The sequence below is a fragment of the Somniosus microcephalus genome, chromosome 1 (assembly GCF_052327205.1).
Source record: "Somniosus microcephalus isolate GS21.2 chromosome 1, FLI_Smic_1.0, whole genome shotgun sequence".
Classification (NCBI taxonomy): domain Eukaryota; kingdom Metazoa; phylum Chordata; class Chondrichthyes; order Squaliformes; family Somniosidae; genus Somniosus; species Somniosus microcephalus.
Genome location: NC_140987.1, coordinates 181,938,006 through 181,960,476, shown reverse-complemented (window position 1 = coordinate 181,960,476; position 22,471 = coordinate 181,938,006). Strand labels below are relative to the sequence as shown.

Genomic DNA, 22,471 nt, shown 5'->3' with positions numbered 1-22,471 from the left:
CCTTGCCAACCTAGAGCAGGTGCTCACTAGACTAAGAGAACAGGGGCTACGAGCCAACCGCCCCAAGTGTGAGTTTTTTAAGAAACAGATACCGTATTGTGGCCACGTGATTGATGAAGAGGGGTTACATAAGTCCCCTGACAAAATTGAAGTGGTAGTTAAGGCTCCAGCGCCTGAAAATGTGTCGCAACTCAGGTCATTCCTCGAATTGGTGAATTACTACCATAAGTTTTTGCCGAATTTGTCCACAATTCTGCACCCACTGAATGCCCTACTACAAACTGGAGTAACATGGAAATGGAGCGATGAATGTAAGCGGGCCTTTCAGAAGAGTAAAGACCTAATCACTTCAAGAGAAGTATTGGCTCACTACAACCCATCACTACCGATAAGACTGGCGTGTGATGCGTCTCCCTACGGCATTGGAGCGGTACTGTCACATAAATTCCTTGATGGTTCAGAGAGGCCGATAGCTTTTGCGTCACGCTCGTTAACTTCAGCCGAGCGTAACTACGCCCACATTGACAGAGAGGCCCTCAGCCTGGTGTGGGGGGTGAAGAAGTTCAATCACTACCTGCACGGTCAGAAATTTACTCTACTAACTGATCATCAACCTCTTGTCTCCATTTTCAACCCTCAGAAGGGCGTCCCGATAATGACAGCACAACGGCTACAGAGGTGGTCCCTTTTCCTAGGGGCACACCAATATGACATCGAGTACAAAGGAACTAAACAGCATGGTAATGCTGATGGATTGTCGCGCCTACCGTTGCCGATGGTGGAAGAAGCACCTGCAGTGGATCCAGTGGAGATATTCCACTCGACCATAGTTGAATGTCTACCTGTGACGAATGCAAGCATAGAAAAGGAAACACGAAATGACCCGACACTCTCCTGGGTCTATGATTTAACGGTGAAGGGATGGCCAGCACATGGCGAACCACTGTTGCCAGCATTCTCGCTGAGAAGAGAACAGCTGTCAGTGTGCAGAGGAACCTTGATGTGTGGATCCAGAGTAGTAATTCCACCCAAATTGAAGGATAGAGTGCTCAATGAGCTTCATGAGGGTCATCTGGGAGGGGTAAAAATGAAGAACTTAGCCAGAGTGTTTGTGTGGTGGCCGGGAATCGATAGAGAAATCGAAGAGATGACCAAGAGCTGTACAGGATGCCAGAAGGTCCAAAACACCCCACCACAAGCCCCTCTACATCCATGGGAGTGGCCCTCATCTCCATGGCAAAGGGTGCACATTGATTTTGCTGGTCCATTTATGGACTCGATGTTTTTAATTGCTGTGGATGCACATTCAAAGTGGCCAGAGGTAATAAAAATGTCCTCAACCACCACAGAAAAAACTATCAATCTTACGAACCATATTCACCAGAAATGGGCTGCCTGAACAGATTTGCTCCGACAATGGACCACAGTTTGTGTCTGAAGAGTTCCAGAGGTTCTTAAAGAACAATGGTGTTAAGCATTACACATCCGCCCCATATCATCCAGCCACCAATGGATTGGCTGAGAGGTTCGTTCAAACATTCAAGAAGGCTATCAAGGCAATGTGTAATGAAGACATACCCCTACAACACAAGGTGGATAACTTCTTGTTTGCCTACCGGAATGCGACACATGCGGTTACCAACCAAACTCCAGCCATGATGTTCTTCAATCGAAGACTACGATGCCCCTTGGATTTGGTTAAGCCAAACATCAGAAGAGATGTGGAGAACAGGCAGTTTCAGAATATGAATGAAAGGCCGACCAGGAGTTTTAAGATAGGTCAACCAGTTTTGGCCCGGGACTACCGCACAGAGAAATGGCAGCCAGGAACGATCTGTACACGGCAAGGACCTCTAATGTATACCGTGGACGTTGGAGAGAGCATTGTAAGACGCCATGCTGACCAGATTCTAGAGTCACTGGAAAACGTCAATTCCACACCACGATCCGGTACACCTGGTGATAAAACCGAAGTACCAATTGCATCTACCTCAGAATCGGGAATATTGGAAGCAGACGAACCCAACAACGACGTTGATTCCGAATTAACTCTGCCAGAAGAACCTGATACCCCAAAGAGGCGTTATCCAGACAGAATCAGGAAGCCTCCTCAAAGACTGAACTTATAATTGCTTAACTTCAGCTAATGTATATGACAACTGTAATTGTAAATATGTTATTTAATTATTAATCGAATGTTATGTACTGTTTAGCTAAAAGGGGAGGAATTGTAGTGTGTGTACTTTGCAGAAGGAACTATATTCTGCAGCCCCTGTATACTGCAGTACCAGTAGTGACCACCCCTGTATATAAGCCTGTGCAGTAACTTTGCATAGTTAGTTCCAGTTTGTCTCCACTCAGTAAAGACCTGTTATAACCAACTCCTGCAGTCCGTGTCTCAATTACACACGGACATAATAGTATCCTTACATCTAATCCTCCTTCTCACATCCCACTTCCCCCTCATCCCACAATCTCTTCTGCATACTGCCTTCAAGAGGAGCAGGCTAGCTTTTAGTAAAGGCTAGCCTCGCTCCAGCAATGTGAACTTTGGCCCCTTGCTGAGTGCACAACCTGTCAGCAGCGGGTTCAGTGCTGCTCTGTGCGCTACGATCATCATAATTAGCAGGCAGCCCGAGGTTGGCGATGCGAGATACGCCCGTGCCTGTTTTCTGGCGTTATTGAATTTCCCGGCCAGAGTATTAAATCAAACACGGGATTATTTGGCATTAATAAACACTTCAAGATTTCTTCTCACTGTGATTTATGACTGGGAAATGTTGTAATAAAAGAGATGGAAATGTGAGAGGACATGAAACAAATTTGCTAAAGACTTTTTTCCTCACACAAATGCTATTTCACTGTGTTACAACATGGTGATCAGCTTAAATTGCAGATAAATAATGTATTCAAAATTATCACAAAAGCTTCTCTGTTCATTATTTTTTCATGAATTTGACCATTTTTGGAAATCTTTAATTATCCCCCGAGCTATGTGAAAGTCACTGGAGACATGGCTAACCTAAAAAAACAGATGTATAACCTTCTGGGGAAACGCTAATGGTTCCAAAACATTTGATGGAATTTGGAAAACTACATCGCCCACCACTCAAATACTCCCACAATGCCACTTCATCAAGGACCTTTGAGGATTATTAATGACGGCGGTCAACCAATAACAAATACTTTTCCATGGCAGTGAACTACTGCAATGAGATTTTGCTTTTTGTGCTTTATTATGCCATTTAATATTATTAACCTATGTTGTTCTAATGCAGGGGTTCGCAACCGGGAGTACGCGGCCCCCTAGGGGTACGCGAGAAGATTTCAAGGGGTCCGGGATTTAAAAAAATAAACAAGAAGAATATACCGTCACGTAAAGGTGGGATTGAGCTGAGCAAACTGGCGGCTCCGGCCCCGGCTCGGAGCTCTGTTTCCCCCCGCCTCTCCCCATTGTCTGTGCGGCAGCTGCCGCTGAGTTCAAGCTGCGCTCGCTGGCAAGGGGGAGAGGCGGCGCCCGCTGGTCGCTGAGCACAGAGCCCCGGCTCCAGCTCTCCGCCCTCCGCTCTCCTCGCGCCGGTTCCATTTCAGATTTGATTTTTTAAAATTCTATTTTTGTTATTCGTGTGGTCGCGATTGCCAGTCAAATGAAGAAGGGTCAAGGAAATAGTCGGCAGATGCAAGGAGGAAAGGAGCTGCTGGGGTCAAACAATGAGTCGCTGTCTTTGTGGAGGAAGAGGAGCGGAACATGTCAACATGAGGAAGCTATTAGGATTGACACTACCAGCAAAATTGAAACAATTTGCAAACTCATCTAAATATTCTGCACTCTCTAATTTCTCTCCCACCCGCCCCATTTTCTCTCTTGCTGTCCTCAGTGTATTCACTCATACTATAGTATAGTTACAAGGGTGCTGGCTGCTCTTTGGTGCCTAATCTCATTCATTCTTCACTTGCAAGCCTATAACTTGAGTGATTGCAGTCTCACTCTACCAAGGAGGGCATCACAGGCAGACTGATTGTTCACATCCAATGTTGGCCTTCAGCTAGGATTTCAACCTTCCAATACCGTCCTGCAGTTGCCAGGAATAAAACATTAATCTGGACACTGCTATGAGCAATTTGGGAGAAAAATCAAACGGGCATTAAAAAAATTGACCCTGAAATTTTGGTGTCTGCAATGGCGTACTCTCAGAGTACACCATCGTATTCCCTTTGAAGGTACGCCTTGGCAGACCATCCAAACCGCCTGAAAACTGAGCATTGCTGGCGCAGAGTTGCGCTATTTGCCCAGTGACTGGCCAGCAATTGCCCACGTAAGTCTTACAGTTGGAGTTATCTAAGGCATCAACAAGACATTTAAAAATGTAAAATTATGCACATACACTTAATTAAATGAGTTTATGCAAATATTGGCCCGGATTACAGTCTTAATGAGGTTTAAAATTATTATCAAAAGATTACATTTTTATTGAGTTTGGTGGAATGAAGGAACTTTATGAATAAAATTGCAATTCTGTACATTGTATAATTTTTACATTTCGGGATTCCATTGCATATCATTAGGGGATTCCCTTTCTAAATGATTGCAATGGAATTCTCCTTTGTCATTGGAGGACCGGCCCACGTGATCCCAGGAACGCTTCCGAACCATCTGCATCCCTGGGATCCGTGGGCCTTTCCGCTGCCGTCCGCCTGGATGCCTGAGACCACAACTCTTTGCAGCCTGCGCGCCAGGAGGTACTTTCAGAATTGTTTCGCGGGTCAGAGGCATGCTCCGGAGGTATGCCCCTGACCGCAATTTCTAGGTCATTGTGGTTTTTTTCATTTTCATTTTCATTGTACCCTTTGTTTATTAGTTACAAAAATATAGGAGATGGGGGGAAAAAGCGGCTGTTTGACTGTCAATTAAGCAGAGAACCGGAACCAGCTGATGTGGCGGGAACAGTCGGTGAGGGAGTCGGGGGTTGCATGGATAAGAGGGAGACTGGGGGGTCCGGTGATTTGGTCTCATGGGGAGGGAAAGAGGGAGTGAGATGTGTAGTGTATGTACCTTTAAGAGAGAACTACTTTTACAGCTCCCGTATACTGTAGTACTGGCAGTGACCACACCTGTATATAAGCCTTGAGCATGCCTCTGTATTGTTAGTCTTTAGACTACCCTCCTCCAGTAAACAACTGTTGATTGTTAAGTTACAGCCTCCGTCTAGTTATTGGAAAACATCATGCTTTAAGAATCACGGATTCAACAGTGGCAACGAGGTCGATTCGAATCTACCTGCAACTCTGCATTTCCTTTCAACGATTCGCTCCGGGAGGGCGGTGGAAGAAAGTCGAGGCCAGAAGCACGGGCGTCGAACACGAGCAACCGCCCAGTCGTCCGGCAGAGAGTGAACATCGCAGGGGAGGCTGTTGAGAGCCGGGCTTGGTTCCCCAGCCACGACGATCCAGCAACAGACTGGCAACAGGTTCAGCGCAGACCCTTCCCGGACAGCAGCGGCTGGAGCCGACCGACGGCACAGAAAAGGCCAAGCAGCATCGACGGGGTAAGAGAGAGGGTGAAGCGCACAGGGCACAGCCGGGGGTTGAAAACCGAGCGGCGTCGAGGAAAAACAACAACAAAAAAGAGAGGGTAAAGCAGCAGCCGGGTTCAGGACCGAGCGGCGGCAACGGGAGAGGCGCACAGGAGAACGCGCAGAGCACAGCCAGGGCTCAAGGGCTGAACAACGTCCGCGGGGGAAAGAAAGGAAGCGCGGGAGACGCCATTGAGCCGCGGAGAAGAAGGGAGAGCGCGGGAGACGCCATTTTAGAAGCTGCAGCGGAGAAGAAGGGCGAGCGCGGGAAGAAAGGAAAGCGCGGGAGACGCCATTTTGTGCCAGCGGAGAAGAAGGGAGAGCGCGGGAGACGCCATTTTAGACAGTTTAATCACACCCAGGGACGCCAAAGAGTGGCAGTATCACTGCGTTCGACAATGAAGTCGAAGATTGGGCGACATATGTGGAACGCATTGAGGTGTACTGCAGGACGAATGAAGTGCCAGATGCAAGGAAAGCACTGGTTTTGTTGAATTCCATGGGTGCAAAAACTTATGGCTTACTGCGAAACCTAATAACCCCAGAGAAGCCAGTGGATAAGAATTTCAAAAGCATAGTGGAAATCCTACAGGACCACTTAAACCCCACACCGCTGCTGATAGCAGAAAGATTTAAGTTCCACAAAATGAACCAGCATAAAGACGAAAGTAATGCTGAGTACTTAACGGAACTGCGCAAGCTATCGAAACACTGCCAGTTTGGATTGGGACTAGCAGATACGTTAAGGGACAAGTTTGTGTGTGGGCTTCAAAGTGAAGGAACCCAGAAACGGCTTCTATCAGAAAAGGATCTTACGCTGGACAAGGCTTTCAGCATGGCAGTATCACACGAAGCAGCCGCATGGGGCGCTGCAGAGATACAGCAGAGACCGCAGGAATATGGCACCAATGAAATGTCATATGGAGCAGGGAAGTGTTATCGCTGCGGCAGAACAACACACGACCAGAAGGATTGTTGGTTCAAGGACCAAGTGTGCAGACAGTGTGGAAAAGCAGGACACATAGCAAGAGTCTGCAGGTCAGGGAAGAAAACCAACAGCAAGAAATCTCCACAGGGGAAGTACAAAAAGGTACATAAGGTGATGGACAGTAGTTCAGACGAACAGAAAAGTGATACAGACTCCGGAAGCAAGGAGCTGGGTTGTCTGAAACTACATAAGGTAACCAAAATGGAGGATCACCAGACTATCTGGGTTACACTCAAGATAGACGGAGTCCAAGTGAAAACGGAATTGGACACAGGATCAGCCCTAACAGTCATAAACCAAAGGGACTAAAAGCGGCTATTTTCACATATACCCTTGAAAGCTACAGAGATTGTCTTGAATACGTACACGGGGCATAAAGTCTACCCCAAAGGAAAAATAAAGGTGAAAGTGATATACAAAGGCCAGGAAATACCTAAAATGGACCTTTTATGTATTGCCAGATGGAGGACCACCACTACTAGGATGTGAATGGATCCGGAAGATGCAATTAAATTGGCATTCCATACAGGCACTGAAGGTTGAGGCCAAAAAGGATGATGACGTCACATCTGGACGACTGTCAAAAATGCTAACTGGCGCAGAGGAAGTGTTCCAGGAGGGACTCGGAACACTAAAAGGCATAATAGCGACGATTAAAATAGAGGAAAATGCAAGCCCAAAGTTTTTTAAGGCCAGACCGGTGCCTTATGCGATCCGACCAGCCGTCGAAGCAGAGCTAGAAGGGTTGGAACGTTCAGGAGTACTTTCCAAAGCAGACTGGAGCGAGTGGGCTACACACATCGTTCCTGTAATGAAGAGGTCGTTGAGTAATACGCCTGGGAAACCAAAGAAGGTCCGCATCTGTGGGGATTTTAAGGTGACAGTGAACCCAATCCTTCACACGGTACAATATCCACTTCCACGGATTGAGGATATTTTCGCCTCACTATCTGGAGGTAAACGCTTCACCAAATTGATCTGGCCCAGGCGTACCTGCAAATGGAGGTAGAAGAAGTCTCGAAACAATACCTCACGATCAACACTCATAAAGATCTCTACCAATACAACTGGCTGGTGTTCGGGGTAGCATCGGCTCCGGCTATTTGGCAAAGGGCAATGGATCAAGTCTTGCAAGGGATTCCAGGGACCCAGTGTTATTTGGACGACATCCTGGTCACGGGCAAAAATGAAAGTGATCACCTCGCCAACCTGGAGAAGGTGCTCACTAGATTAAAGGAATATGGGCTGCAAGCTAATCGCCACAAGTGCGAGTTTTTCCAGAAGCAGATCTCATATTGTGGCCACGTTATTGATGAAGAGGGGTTACATAAGTCCCCTGAAAAGATTGAGGCAGTAGTTAAGGCTCCAGCACCGGAAAATGTGTCACAACTGAGGTCGTTCCTCGGGCTGGTGAACTACTACCATAAGTTCTTACCAAATTTGTCTACAGTATTACACCCACTGAACACCCTACTGCAAACGGGGGTACCATGGAAGTGGAATGACGAATGTAAATGAGATTTCCAGAAATGCAAAGAATTGATCACATCAAAAGAGGTGTTGGCCCATTTCAACCCAGCACTACCAATTCGGTTGGCATGTGATGCATCACCCTATGGTATTGGAGCGGTGCTGTCGCACAAATTCCCAGACGGGTTGGAGAGGCCAGTAGCCTTTGCGTCTCGGTCACTAACCTCAGCCGAGCGCAACTACACCCAGATCGACAGGGAGGCCCTCAGCCTAGTATGGGGAGTAAAAAAATTCAACCACTATCTGCATGGGCAGAAGTTCACCTTGCTGACTGACCACCAACCACTTGTCTCCATCTTTAATCCAAAGAAGGGCGTTCCGGTGATGACTGCACAACGGCTACAAAGATGGTCCCTTTTTCTAGGGGCGAACCAATATGAAATAGAGTATAAGGGCACGAAACAGCATGGAAACGCTGATGGGCTATCACGCCTGCCACTGCCTACTGTGGAGGAAGCACCAGCAGTGGATCCTATCGAAATATTTTATTCGTCGATAATTGAACGATTGCTAGTAACTAACGCGGATATAGAGAAGGAGACCCGCAATGATCCGACACTGTCTCGGGTATATGATTTGACGGTGAGGGGATGGCCAACACATGGCGACTCACTGTTGCCAGCATTCTCATCCAAAAGAGAACAGCTGTCAGTATGCCAGGGGACAGTGATGTGTGGATCTCGAGTGGTAATTCCACCCAAGTTAAGGGAGAGAGTGCTCAATGAGCTTCACGAAGGTCATCTGGGAGGGGTGAAAATGAAAAGCCTTGCTAGGGCTTATGTGTGGTGGCCGGGGATCGATCAACAAATCGAGGACCTAACGAAGAGCTGCTCAGGATGCCAGAAGGTCCAAAATGCACCACCACATGCTCCTCTACACCCATGGGAGTGGCCCTCCTCTCCATGGCAATGGGTGCATATTGATTTTGCTGGTCCATTCATGGACTCAATGTTGTTAATAGCAGTGGATGCGCACTCGAAATGGCCTGAGGTGATCAAAATGCCCTCCACCACTACAGAGAAAACGATTGCAGTCCTACGGACCATATTTGCCAGAAACGGCTTGCCAGAGCAGATTTGCTCTGATAATGGACCACAGTTTGTGTCCGAAGAGTTTCGGAAATTTATGAGACGGAATGGGGTAAGGCATTACACATCCGCCCCGTATCATTGAGCCACAAATGGATTGGCTGAGAGGTTTGTGCAAACCTTTAAAAAGGCGATAAGGGCCATGTGCGATGATGAAATTCCACTACAGCATAAGATGGACAATTTCCTGTTAGCTTACAGAAATACGACACATGCAGTTACCAACCAGACCCCAGCCATGATGTTCTTTAACCGAAGGTTGAGATCTCATCTGGATTTGCTTAGACCAAATGTGCGAAGAAATGTTGAGGATAAGCAATTCCAGCACATCAATGAGAAGCCGACAAGGAGCTTCAATGTAGGACAACCAGTCTTGGCCCGCGACTACCGAACAGAGAAATGGCAACCCGGAATGATATGCACACGGCAGGGGCCATTAATGTACACAGTGGATGTCGGGGAGAACATTGTGAGATGCCACGTCGACCAGATACTAGCGTCACAGGAACAAGTCAACCCCATGTCTCACGTACCTGGGGATGAACCCGACATACCGGTAGCATCTACCTCAGAAACAGTAGCAGCGGAAACTGATGAACTAACCGACGAAAGGGGGCCAGAATTGCCTCCGCACCAAGAACAAGAACCTCAGGAAAGGCGCTATCCAGAAAGGATCAGGAAGCCGCCCCATAGACTGAATCTATAAATGGACTATTTCAGTTTAATGTGCATGTTAAAGTGTTACCTGTTATTTGAATGTTATGGGTACTGTTAATCTAAAAGGGGAGGAATTGTAGTGTATGTACCTTTAAGAGAGAACTACTTTTACAGCTCCTGTATACTGTAGTACCGGCAGTGACCACACCTGTATATAAGCCTTGAGCATGCCTCTGTACTGTTAGTCTGTTATATCCCCAGGCCATAAAACTCATGAACGATTAATTTTTTATTATTTATTACTGTTGTTTTATTTATTATTACTGTCTTTCTATTAGTATTTCTATTAGTATTTTTATCATTGTTATGCCATATTTATTCCAATGTTGGGAGGACTCGTAAAAATCAACATTTCATTGTGCAGTACACACGTCTGCTGCATATATGACAAATAAAATTGAATTGAATTGAATTGAATTGAATTAGTCTTTAGACTACCCTCCTCCAGTAAACACCTGTTGATTATTAAGTTACAGCCTCCGTCTAGTTATTGGAAAACATCATACTTTAAGAATCACGGATTCAACAAGATGGAAGTGGGGAACAGTATTTTCTGTTGTGTTACAGGGGGTCCGTGGAATTTTTATAACACGGGACTGGGGGCCTCAGAAACAAAAAGGTTGAGAACCCCTGTTCTAATGCATTGACTGATGGATTTACAGTGTTTCCTTCTGTAAAACTCAACATTTTTAAAGTGTGATTTCTGTAATAGAAAACATGTTAAAAAGACTAAAGGAAATTGTTGTATATTTTGAATGTGTATTAGAATTGTCCCTCATGGGATACCGTAGTGGTGATTTGCAATGCACTATGGGAAATGTAGTGCATTGAGTGAAGAAGCACATTGTAAATAAAATGGCCGTTAACTAAACTCTCCACCCCGGAGTCCTCCTTAATTGTTTTATAGGTAAGGGTATAAAACCCCTTGAGACACAACAGAAATCCACAAAAATATTCTAAGATTTCTCCCAGATTGGAGCCACGCTCAAAGGAAAAGTGGGTCAAAGGATCAGTGCTGCAGTGTTACAGAGTTACGTAGGGTTGAATCTTAACTCCCAAAAACAGGAGGGTTGGGGGTTAGGTCAGAGGTTAAAATTAAAAAATTCAGAAACAGGAACCCAACCTGCCTCGAGTCCGCCCACTTTCGGTTTTAATGGAGGCAGAACGAGTGGCGGGTGGCCAACCCGCTTGCAGGAGGCGGGTTCGTCATTTAAATATTATAATGTGATTGCGAACCTTCATGTTAACGGTCATTCTATTTTTAACTCATGTCGGCTGGGTTTCTCTGGCCTCAGGAAACCCGGCAGGTGAAAGGAGGTGCGAAGGGATGAATCCATGAGGTAAGTGCCTTTACAGCACTGCTTATGGACCACGAGGAGCAGGAGTGTTTTCTCCGGGCCCAACAAGCTACTCAGTAAGCTCCCCATCCCCTGTCTGTTAATCCCCCATCATCGGACATCCCCCCCGACCACCATTGGACTCCCCGACCACCATCTGCCCCCTGATCACCATCAGTCCCGCCCAAATCAACATCAGAACCTCCCCCATGATCAGACCCCTCCCCCAACCACCATCTGGTCCTCCCCACTGGGATTGGACCTCACCCCCGCGATTGGACCCTCCCTGCAATTGGACCCCCACCCCCTCCCCCGCCCCACCACGATCTCTCCCACCCCACCACTAAATGTACCTGCTCTCAGGCCAGCTCGGCTGCAGCCTTGTGCTGGAAGAGTTCCCACCCAATAGGCCTCCAGCCTGTCAATCAGGCTGGCTGTGGGCGAGAAACCAGGAAAAAATTCAGTGACGTACTGCAGTTAAAAACTGCAGGACATTAACAAACCCCATACTTCTGGGTTTCCCGACCTCCAATCATCCTCCCGCTCCCTCCCTGTCTCCGAGCTAAAATCTAGGCCATAGAGCCTACAGCACAGAAACAGGCCATTCGACCCAACTGATCTATGCCGGCATTTATGCTCCACACAAACCTCCTCCCTCCCCTTTCACCTAATCCTAGCAGCATATCATTGTAGCAGTATCTCCGAGCAGCTTTCCTCTGAGAGGCCACGATTTTGCCAACCATTGTACCAGGTCATACTCTGCCTTTGACAAAATAGGATCAACTGAGAAAATTGTCCTGCAGTTGCTTAAACCTTTGACTGTAGAAATAAACAACAAACTGAAGTGATAACTAACATGACATGGGTTGTTTTGTCCATGGCCCAAATTAGATTTATTTGCACATGGCCCAGTTCAGCCCAGGTATAGTTTGGATATGCCTGTTCCTTTAATGGGCACGTGCAGAATCAAAAATGCTGCAGGTGTGATATCATTTTCATATTCTGCCACGAGTATTTTTGCTGTCATGACAGTTAGCTGTTGGTGATTGGTGGGTGAAGCAGTGACAAATGTAGATGGCTTTTTATTTTTTCTATTGTTGTAATTGACAGCTCAGCTTCGAGGTCTATTTGATAGGGAGGGATTTTTAAACAAGGATCCGGATTTTAAAGCCAAGGCATTGCAGTATAGGTAGGTAGTGCAGTTTGGCGAGGACAGAGTTGATAGGTGAGCAGGACATAGTATGGGATAGGATGCAAGTGGCGGCAGTTTGAACTGGTTGGATTTTATGTAGGACGGAGCTCAGAAGGACAACAAGGAACACGCTGGACAAACTGACCTTGGATGCGGCAAAGGCTGGTTTTAGCAGCAGAGATGGGGGAGTGAGGTATGGATGGAGGCAGGCAATATTTTGGATGTGGCAATAATCGCATTGGTGATAGAAAGCATATGAGCTTTGAAGCTCAGCAGCAATACTGAGGTTATATACCACTGGACTTAGCCTAAGTCAGCAGCAAGGAAGAGAGATCTAGGGTCTAGGATGCATGATTCCTGGTGGGTGCCAAGCAGGATGGCTTTGATCTAGCCAATGTTAAGCTGGAGAAAATTCTGGCTCCTTGATGTTGAACAAGTAGTCAGACAGCATGGTAACAGTCATGGAGTTGAGCGTGGTAGTGGAGAGATAAAGCTGGCTGGGAAGCTGACCATGTAATAAGAGATAAACATTATAGACTAAGAGATTGAATTTTTGTGGAGATTCTCCCAATCATCCACCATAACTCCAGCGGAAGATCGCAGGTACTTGGTGTAATTGTATAAATGGTGCAGCAATTGGATATCGAAACAGAAATTACTATGATGGTTTACACATATGGGGAGTGGAATGAAATGTTATTTTGTGTTGAAGATTGCACTGACCAGGGACTAGAATTTACTTTGTCTTCTCTGGGCAATGCCTGGGGTACTTTATATTTGCATTTACTTGACTATAATGTAGTACTGTTACACAATGCTGTGAAGTATATAATATTCAGCTTATTTTGACAGGTATAAATACATTGGGCCAGAAATTCGGGTCAGAGGCTTCCCGCGGGTGCAAGCTCCCGAGCTGCACTTACCTAGCACGCCGGCCGTTGTACTGTGGGCCCGCGTGGGATTCTGATCCTGGGCCTCCTCCAACAACCGGCACGCAGTGCTTGCGTATCCCAGGGGCGCAGTTAGTTCGAAGCGTCCCCGGAGATCACGTGGGCCATGGAGAGCCAATCGCAGCAGGGAATCTCCATTCATAGATTTGACAAGAAGACCTGTCAAATCTATGAAATAGAGATCGGCCCCAAAACATAACTAAAACTTCAAATAATTTTTTTTTTTAAATCACATTTTTAAAATAACTATAAATTACATAAAATAACTATTTTAAACAATAATTTAAATTTTTGAAAGAATTAATTACAGTTTTTAACAGGGCTAAAAATAAACTTACCTTTCTTTAAAGTATTTAAAAATAATGGCCTAGAAATTCAGTATAGCCACTTTTGGGGCGTTAAAGTCGGGCGGGCGCTAAAGTTTGGGCCCGCCGGAAAGTGGAGGCCACTTCGCCGATATTCAGTAGCTTTGGCCAAGGAGTTTGCTCGAGCGCTAAAACTGGCATTGCACGCCTATCTTTAGGCGCTAAGCCGGCAGTGCAGACTGATACCGCCGAGGCCGGGCGCAGCGCAGGTGCGGTCATGTTTTGATTGACAGCAGACACCCTGGCGCCGGCCAGCTCTTAAAGGGGGAAGGGTCGACTTGGTCTGCTGCCACGCCCTGGATACTGCAGCCCTCCAGCTAGGCCTAAACACTGCTGCTGGAGAGAAATAGCGCCAGCAAGGATGCAGAGGGCCCGTGAGCGAGCGCAGCGCTTCTCTGCCCATGATTTAAAGGTGCTGGTTAGGGCTTTGGAGAGGAGAAGCCATATCTTGTTCCCGGACAGTGGCAAGAAGCCTCCCAAGAGGGTGTACAGGAGAGCCTGGAGGGAAATCGCCCAGAGGGTCACAGCCAACAGCGATGTCCCCAGGACTGCTGACCAATGCCGGAAAAAGTTTAACGACCTCACTCGGGTTGTCAGGGTGAGTACCCCTTCCAGTGTCCTCCTCATCCTTGCATGTGCACCTCACATTATGGGCAAAGGGACCTCAAAGGCCTAATGGCCAGCCCTCATCCAGCAGCTATGGCACTGGCATGAACATCAATTGCACTTTCTGCACTTTACACACTGGCCAAGCTATTCGACCATGGGAGGCAGTGCACACAACAACAGGGCACCACACTGGCCAAGCTATTCGACCATGGGAGGCAGTGCACACAACAACAGGGCACCACACTGTACTTAGAGGCCGTCCTTTCTCTTGCAGGCCAAGCTGGCCCAGAATCTGAAGAGCCGGACTGACACCGGGGGAGGCCGTGCCCAGTTCCAGCAGCTCAGTGACCTGGAGGAGCACGTGGGTCGACTCATGGGTGCCCGGGTGATTGGCCCCGTTGCAATTGGAGATGCCGACCCTGTGCTGGGCCCCAATGGTAAGGACATGACCGTTTGGACCTCTCTCGTTCCCCTTGCGCTTCAGATCTACATCCTTTGCCACTGTCCGACCAATGCGCAGAATGCCACCACTCATGCCTCCCTCGCTGATGCCCTGTCCTCACTCTAAAGCTACTCTTGTGCCTTCCTGCTTTCAGCTGGTGAGGAGGAGGTCCCTGAAGCTGCGAGTGTCAGTCCCTCAGAAGAGCAGGACGAGGAGGAGCAAGAGGAAGGCGGCACATCGGGGGAACCCTCATCCGCGCCAGGGGATGGCAATGGAGGGGACACGTCTTCCCTGGAGGAGAGCCAGGGGGAAGTGTTGCAGGGGGGTGTAGCTCCTGTGCCCAGTGGCGTCCAGCCACGCGGGAAGGGTCGGGCAGCTCGGCGGCCTTCTCCCCAGAGGGGGGAAGTGTTGCAGGGGAGTGTAGCTCCTGGGCCCAGTGGCGTGCAGCCACACGGGAAGGGTCGGCCAGCTCGGCGGCCTTCTCCCCAGAGGGAGAGTCCGGCCTCCAGTCCGGAGACGGTCCTCGCCCAGGAGGTGCGCCTCCTTGATCAAATGCCCGCGGACTCGGATCGTCGGCACACCGAGTTCATGGGGGTTGTGGGACGGTTGCCTGAGGCCATTGAGTCCCTGGCTCATAGTGTGGCCGATTTCGGGGCCTCACAGGCCAGGGGTTTTGAAACTCGCGGCAGCACAGGCCAGGGGTCTCGAACAATTCGGGGCATCACAGGACGCGAGTCGGGCACAATTCGGGGCATCACAGGACGCGAGTCGGGCCGAATTCAGGGCATCACAGGACGCGAGTCGGGCCGAATTCATGGCAGCACAGGACGCGAGTCGGGACGACTTCAGGGCAGCACAGGCAGCGAGTGGAGAGTTGATCAGTGGTGCCGTGCAGTCACTGGCTGGTCTGATGCGGGCACAGACCAGGGCAGTACGGGCACTCACTGCTGCCACACTCGCTGTGTCACGCACGCATCGCCAGGGCACCCGCCGCGCTGCTGCAGCACAGCGGTCTGGCCTTCACCAGATTGCTGCGCTTGCTGCAGTGCCAGCCCGGCCGAGTGCCAGTGTCTCTGGCGACCAGCGAGCGCCTGGCATCAGCCAGCTTGCCCCCATTGCTGCAGCCGCCACTGCCACTCCCCCAGCAAAGCTGCAACGAGCTGCTGGAGAGACTGATGCTGCCCAGCCACAGCTGCAGCAGTCAGCAGCCGGCCCCTCGAGGGCCGGAGCTCGTCTAGGCCGACCCCCAAGGGCACCTGCCGTCACGCAATGTGCCCCTCAGGAGCCTTCCCCCAGCCTTGCAACACCCACAGGGCCCAGGTTGAGGCGGAGCAGCAGGTCGACCAGGGGCCGGAAAAGCCTGGACAAGGACTCGCCCTCTCGGCACACAAAGTAGAGGGTGTTGGCAAATGTTTTTTTATCTGGGGGTGTTTGTGTTCTTTATGGGGGGGTTTATCTTGGTAAGGCCGAGGATGAAGGCCATTGTTTTTTTATATGGGGGTGGTTGTGTTCTCTATGGGGGGGGGGTTCTTTTGGTAAGGCCGAGGATGAAGGCCATTTGGATGGACAAGTTTTGTTATTCCTCCCCAGGTTGTGGGAGTGAGATATGTTTTTGACTGTTTTTTGGGGGTGTTGTCTGTTTTTGGGTTTCATGTGGGAAGGGCCCTGAGTTTGTTCAATAAAGCTTTTTATTTATTCAGCTTGTCCATGTGTGATGTTTCAAGTGGTTGTTGCGTTAACCGGCTGAGGGCTTGCGGAGCGGCTGCATTCATGTGCCTTCATTGCCGCAAGCCATTCCCTGACAGGGGGCCTAGAAGTGTCGTTCAATAAGCCGCCAACGGACGGCCCTTGGACCTTGTGGCTCCCTCCTGGGCTGGTACTCCTCCTCCTCCTCCTCCTCCTCCTCATGGTCCTCCTGCTCATCCTCCTGAGGTGGTGGTCCAATGTGAGGTGGCAGTGCCTGAGTCCTGCGGATAGCCAGGTTGTGCAGCATGCAGCAAACGACGACGAACTGGGAGACTCTATCCGGCGAATACTGTAGAGATCCGCCGGAGCGATCCAGGTAGCGGAACCGTTGCTTGAGGACACCAATCGTTTGCTCTATGATGTTCCTTGTGGCTTGATGGCTTTCGTTGTATGCCTCCTCAGCAGGGGTCCTGGGCGCGCGGAGCGGGGTCATGAGCCATGTACACAAAGGATAGCCTTTGTCCCCGATAAGCCATCCTCTTGGGGGAGGCTGTGCCTGGAACATGTCAGCCACAGTAGTCTGGCGCAGGATAAATGCATCGTGGCTGCTGCCTGGAAAGCGGGCATTGACAGCTAGGATGCGCTGCCTGTGGTCACACACCAGCTGTACATTGAGGGAATGGTAGCCCTTCCGGTTGCGGTAATCCTCGGCATTGTCGATAGGTGCCCGCATAGCCACATGCGTGCAGTCAATGGCGCCCTGCACCATGGGGAAGTCGGCGATCCTCGCAAATCCGACTGCACGCTGCTCCTGCCTCTCTAGGGTCATGGGGAAGGAGATGAATTGGTGTCTCCTTGCGAAAAGGGCATCGGTGACCTGCCGGATGCAGCGATGCACGGCAAACTGGGAGATGTTCGCTATGTCCCCAGCAGCGGCTTGGAAGGAGCCGCTTGCATAAAAGTTCAGAGCCACCGTGACCTTCACTTCCACCGAGAGAGATGTCCTGCACATCAGCTGTGGACGCAGGTCTCTGTGAAGCAGCTGGCAGATCTCTGCAACCACCTCCCTTCTGAAGCGCAGCCTCTTAACACAATGCGCGGCAGTCATGGTGAGATAGGACACCTGCTGACGGTATTCCCTGAGTGGGTAAGGCCTACGTTGCCGACGCCTGATGGCCCCTCTGCGTCTAGGCATGGCTGCCCCTCTCACACAGCGTCTGCGAGCCCGTCGCACATAATGCTGGAACTGAGGGTTGGAACCCCATGCAGCCCCCATAATATACTTGCAAACAGTGAAATCACAATGAGTCAAATTTCCAAGCTCTGGCCAGAAGCCAAAAATACCTCTCCTATGTTGGCCCAAATCAGTAAGGTCTCTTCCTTGGTCTCTGTCCAGAAATCCGTAGCACTAAAGTCATTGCAGCAAAATGGCAGCCCTTTATAGTTCAATCTAAGTGCCCTTTAATTAGCGCTCCCCGAGGCCCGCAGGGCCTCTGCTGCGTTCCACCTCACAGTTCTTAACAGCGCCACGCCCACATTGGGCGGGCGCCACTGAAATTCCGGTTTGGGGCGCACAAACGGCGTTGCACGACGAAATGACGTCATAAGTTGCGCGCGCAGCTGAGCGCGCGCAAACACTTTGCGCCGGCGCTAAATGTCAACTGAAGTTAGGCGTAGGTGCAGATCATTCTGCGCCCGGCCGCTAAGTGCCTAGCGCTCGAGATCTACTCCTCTTATGGCGCTAACGGCTGGCGAACGCAACTGAATTTCTAGGCCAATAAACCTTGGAAAAAATGTTTTAATTTTACTTAATTCACCACTTACCTTGTTAAAAGCAGGCCTTGCGACTGCTTTTTAAAAGCATAGCTGCTGGAGACTTATCCTCCCGGAGATACCTGTAAAAGAACAGGAAGTTCCAGGCGTACGCGCTGCCTCTCCGGCACACGCGTTCGACCTGTGAACCCCTTCTTTCAACGGAATGGAAGTTCCGGTTTCCCGCGCATGCACAGTGCAAGCACAAAACTGGCACTTTCGTTGGCCCTACGCGTGAGTACCCTATGCGTACTCACCCGTGGGGACCCGAATTTCTGGCCCATTATATTGTGATGGACTACTGTAACATTTTTAATTCATTCAGTCTGGACTTCTGGAATTTTAGGTCATATATTAAAGAATTCTAAATTGATTTTTGGACCATTTCATGCAAAGTTTTAGTTATGGTCATCTTTTGACGAATACTGTATTTCTTTACTCATTTTAGGAAAGTATTAAATTCCATTATGAGCTAGAGTCTAGGGCAATACATGCCAACAATACTGGATAAATGATGGGGCTGCAGGCAGTGGAAATCTATTATATTGAAAATGTTAGCTTAGAGCAAAATTCCTATTAGACTATACCTACAGATGTTAAAGTCTGGATCTTTCGTGACAGAAGCTAAAAATTGGCCCACATGGTGCTTCAGCTAAAAGCTGCTAGCTGGCTCTGGGAATAAAGTGGCACTGTATTTGCAGAGAGTAAATATATGTTGCAGAAAATGCAAGATTCCATTCAAGCAGGAAATACATTTAGCTCCCCAAAACTGAGATTATAAGATTGTTTCTGCCCTAAAGCATTTAGCTCTCACACTGCCTCGATTTATGAGTCTACATATACCTCTAATAAACCAAATAAAAGGCTGCCTTGTCATTTAAATATCAAACCTAACAAATTAATATTTGGGGCCTCGGCATAGTTCTTTATACTAAACAAATGGCAAAATGTCTCCCAAAGCAGGAATCCTAGTTAATTGTTACAAACCATGACAAAAACTGCTGATATTAATTTTCAGGATCCATTCACTTCAAAAAGCTTGGGGAAAAAAAGGTAAAACTTATGACTTATTTCCAATATTTGTGACAAAACTGTTTGAGCCTAATGTAACTAAATCTAGTGTGATCAACTATCAGGCTAAGAATTGTTCCTGACAATCAAATGATCCAATTACTAAATCATAATTTATAGCTAACTCAATCAGTCAGCAGACAGAACCATCACCTTTACAGGAGGATGCTGATCCTTTTTATTTTTGGAACTTACATTACAAATATCTTATTAAGTATTTTTTTGTTCTGTTACATTATGTTACTTCATTGCAGTAAAAAATATAATGCAAAAATATTGAATGATGCCACAAGACTATCAATCAACGCCAATGTGATTTATTTTTCTAGCCAGCGCTGTCCCATCATGTGTGCTACTAATGCAATGCATTGTTCTGTATTTCATTGTTATTCCATTGTTAATAAATGTGATTGCTTTATTTTAGGGTAGATTTGATTATAATCTCACAAGCAGAATAGAGAGTTTGTGTTATTTGTTTGCAGCTGCAATATAATAATAGGATAAAAAATAACAGAAGTGCCATGTCAGATTATGATGTTTCAGGCCACGAGATATCTTATGACGTAATAGACATTAGGGATACAACTGGACCTGTTTTGGGTCAGACTAATTGGTTGCATCCCTGAATCTGTGTCAGTTCAGACACTCCTGGTTTGAGCTGCCACATCCTTTTAAAGGGTTGCTCTGCATTGCTATGCCTCAATTTTCATTATTCGTTCCTAATTTTACCTGACAGCACGGAAGGCAATAAATCAGTTTTGAATTAACAAATGACAAATGTGGCCTTTTAAATATTATTATTATTACCTGGTAGTCTAGTGTGTGTGAGTTTATCAAGGAGGTGATAGAGGAGGTGGTGATGGTATTTGGCTCTTTAAAAAATGATAAACTTTTAAAAATCTGATTCTGAATAGCAGGAAGAGAACTATTTGGCCTTGTAGATGTACATCACTATTGTTATATAGAGGAAGGGAGCAATCTGGCACTGTAATAAATATGCTTGCATCAGCTGCCTGGTAAATCAGTAGGCAGAGGGCAATAATGCAGCCTCATGGTAGTGATGTAGAATCCAATTAGTGATAGATGAACTAAATGGTGGCAATTCAAGTATTCCATTCGGCACAGTGATCCCTGTGTTGCTGGGCTGGGAGGGCAGGCTTTTGTTCTCCATGGAGAGCAGCAGACCAGGGATGAACAGTGAGATGTGGGAATAGATCAATATTCGGAAGCTTTGCTTCACTACCATTGAGGATCAGAAAGTGTTCATGCGGAACTTTCCCTCAGGAGATCAAATGAACAGGATTGAGTTCTTAATAGGGTAGGTTTTGAATGGTCTCTGGAAGAAATGGGTTTTGTGGGCTTTCTTATGTCCATATAACTAACCAGTTTTATTTGCTTTGTGTGAATTTTGCTGCTGCTTGGGAATGAAACATTTTCAAGGACTCCCAAGTGTAACAGTGTTAGATGTACAATCCGTGCAAGGATCAGTGATGGGACTTTTGATAATCGCACTGTCTATCAATGATGTGGAATTGGGGATAGCGGCAAAGCTGTCAAAATTTGCCAATGACATCAAGATGAAGGATTTGCAAGCAATTAAGAGCAGGCTGACCAATTGCAGAGGGATCTGATGCGCTATCAATTACTGAGAAAGACTGGAAGTTAAGAGAGTAACAAACAGGCTTTTATTAGCTAAAGAACGAAGGCATGCCTCTAGTGGTCGACCGGTCCTGAATGCCTGGGGAACTGCAGAGCAGCCGCCTTTATACCAGGGCATATGGGTGGAGCCAGGGGCAGAGCCAGCTGAGGTATGCACAGACAGGTACAACAATGGGCAAGAGTGAACAACAGTGAACAACAGTGAACAACAGTGGTTTACCACATTCACCCCTTGCTTAAAAAATGAGTCCGACGGGGTGAAGTGTATTAAAAGTTCGTATAATTAAGTCTTTCTGGGGGTCTTGTATGCCGTCGTGATCGTCGTGGCGACGGCTGAGGTGGTGCAGCTTTCGACGCCGAGTCCCGCGTGGGCCGGAGCACTGGCGTGTCGTCCTCATGGGTGTTGAGTTGGTTGGTGATCAATGACGGGTCACGGGGCCACGGCGTGCCGTCTACAGGGGTTAGGTATGGGTCCGTTGCCGCTGGTGCATTGTGGGTAGCGGTGAAGGGCAATGGTAGTGGGTAGTGGGTGATGTTGGTTTCAGGGGCCCCCGAGGGTGCGAGGTCTCGTATGGAGACTGTGTCCTCCCGCCCGTCCGGGTACGCAACGTAGGCATACTGAGGGTTGGCGTGGAGGAGGTTGACCGTCTCAACCAGGGGGGCTGTTTTATGGGTCCTCACGTGCTTCCGAAGTAGGACGGGCCCTGGAGACATCAGCCATGGTGGTAGCGAGGTCCCCGATGTGGACTTCCTAGGGAAGACGAGCATTTTTTCGTGAGGGGTGGCGTTAGTGGCAGTATACAGAGCAGTGACCGAATGGAGTGGAGCGCATCGGGGAGGACATCCTGCCAGCGGGAGGTTGGAAGGCCCTTAGATTTTAAGGCTAGCAGGGCGGCCTTCCAAACTGTCGCGTTCTCTCTTTCTACCTGTCCGTTCCCCCGGGGGTTGTAGCTGGTGGTCCTGCTCGTGGCAATACCTCTCACGAGCAGGTACTGGCGGAGTTCGTCGCTCATAAACGATGAGCCCCGGTCGCTATGGATATAGCTGGGGAAACCGAACAAGGCGAAGAGGTCGTTCAGGCATTTAATGACCGTAGCACTGGTCATGTCTGGGCAGGGGATGGCAAACGGAAAACGGGAGTACTCGTCGATGATAGTGAGGAAGTACGCGTTGCAGTCAGAGGAGGGGAGGGGCCCTTTAAAATCGACGCTCAGGCGCTCAAAGGGGCGAGTGGCTTTTATCAGGTGTGCTCTGTCTGGCCTATAAAAGTGCGGTTTGCACTCGGCACAGACTTGGCAGTTCCTGGTCATGGTCCTGACCTCCTCGATGGAGTAAGGCAGGTTGCGGGCCTTGATGAAATGGAAGAACCTGGTGACCCCCGGGTGGCAGAGGTCATTGTGGAGGGCCCGCAGTCTATCAACCTGTGCGTTGGCACATGTACCTCGCGATAGA

General features: G+C 48.4%; 1 long non-coding RNA gene across 2 annotated transcripts in view; it reads left to right on the top strand.

Annotated features, from left to right (window-relative positions):
* Positions 1 to 4,654: 4,654 nt before the first annotated feature.
* LOC147124495 (uncharacterized) overlaps positions 4,655 to 22,471 on the top strand; it is a 103,028-nt gene continuing 85,211 nt past the window's right edge. Inside the window, exon 1 of one of the 2 annotated variants that reach the window (XR_015079953.1) lies at positions 4,655 to 4,740. This is a non-coding gene — a long non-coding RNA (uncharacterized LOC147124495). The remainder of the gene's footprint in view (positions 4,741 to 22,471) is intronic. The other variant, XR_015079946.1, reaches the window with a different exon arrangement.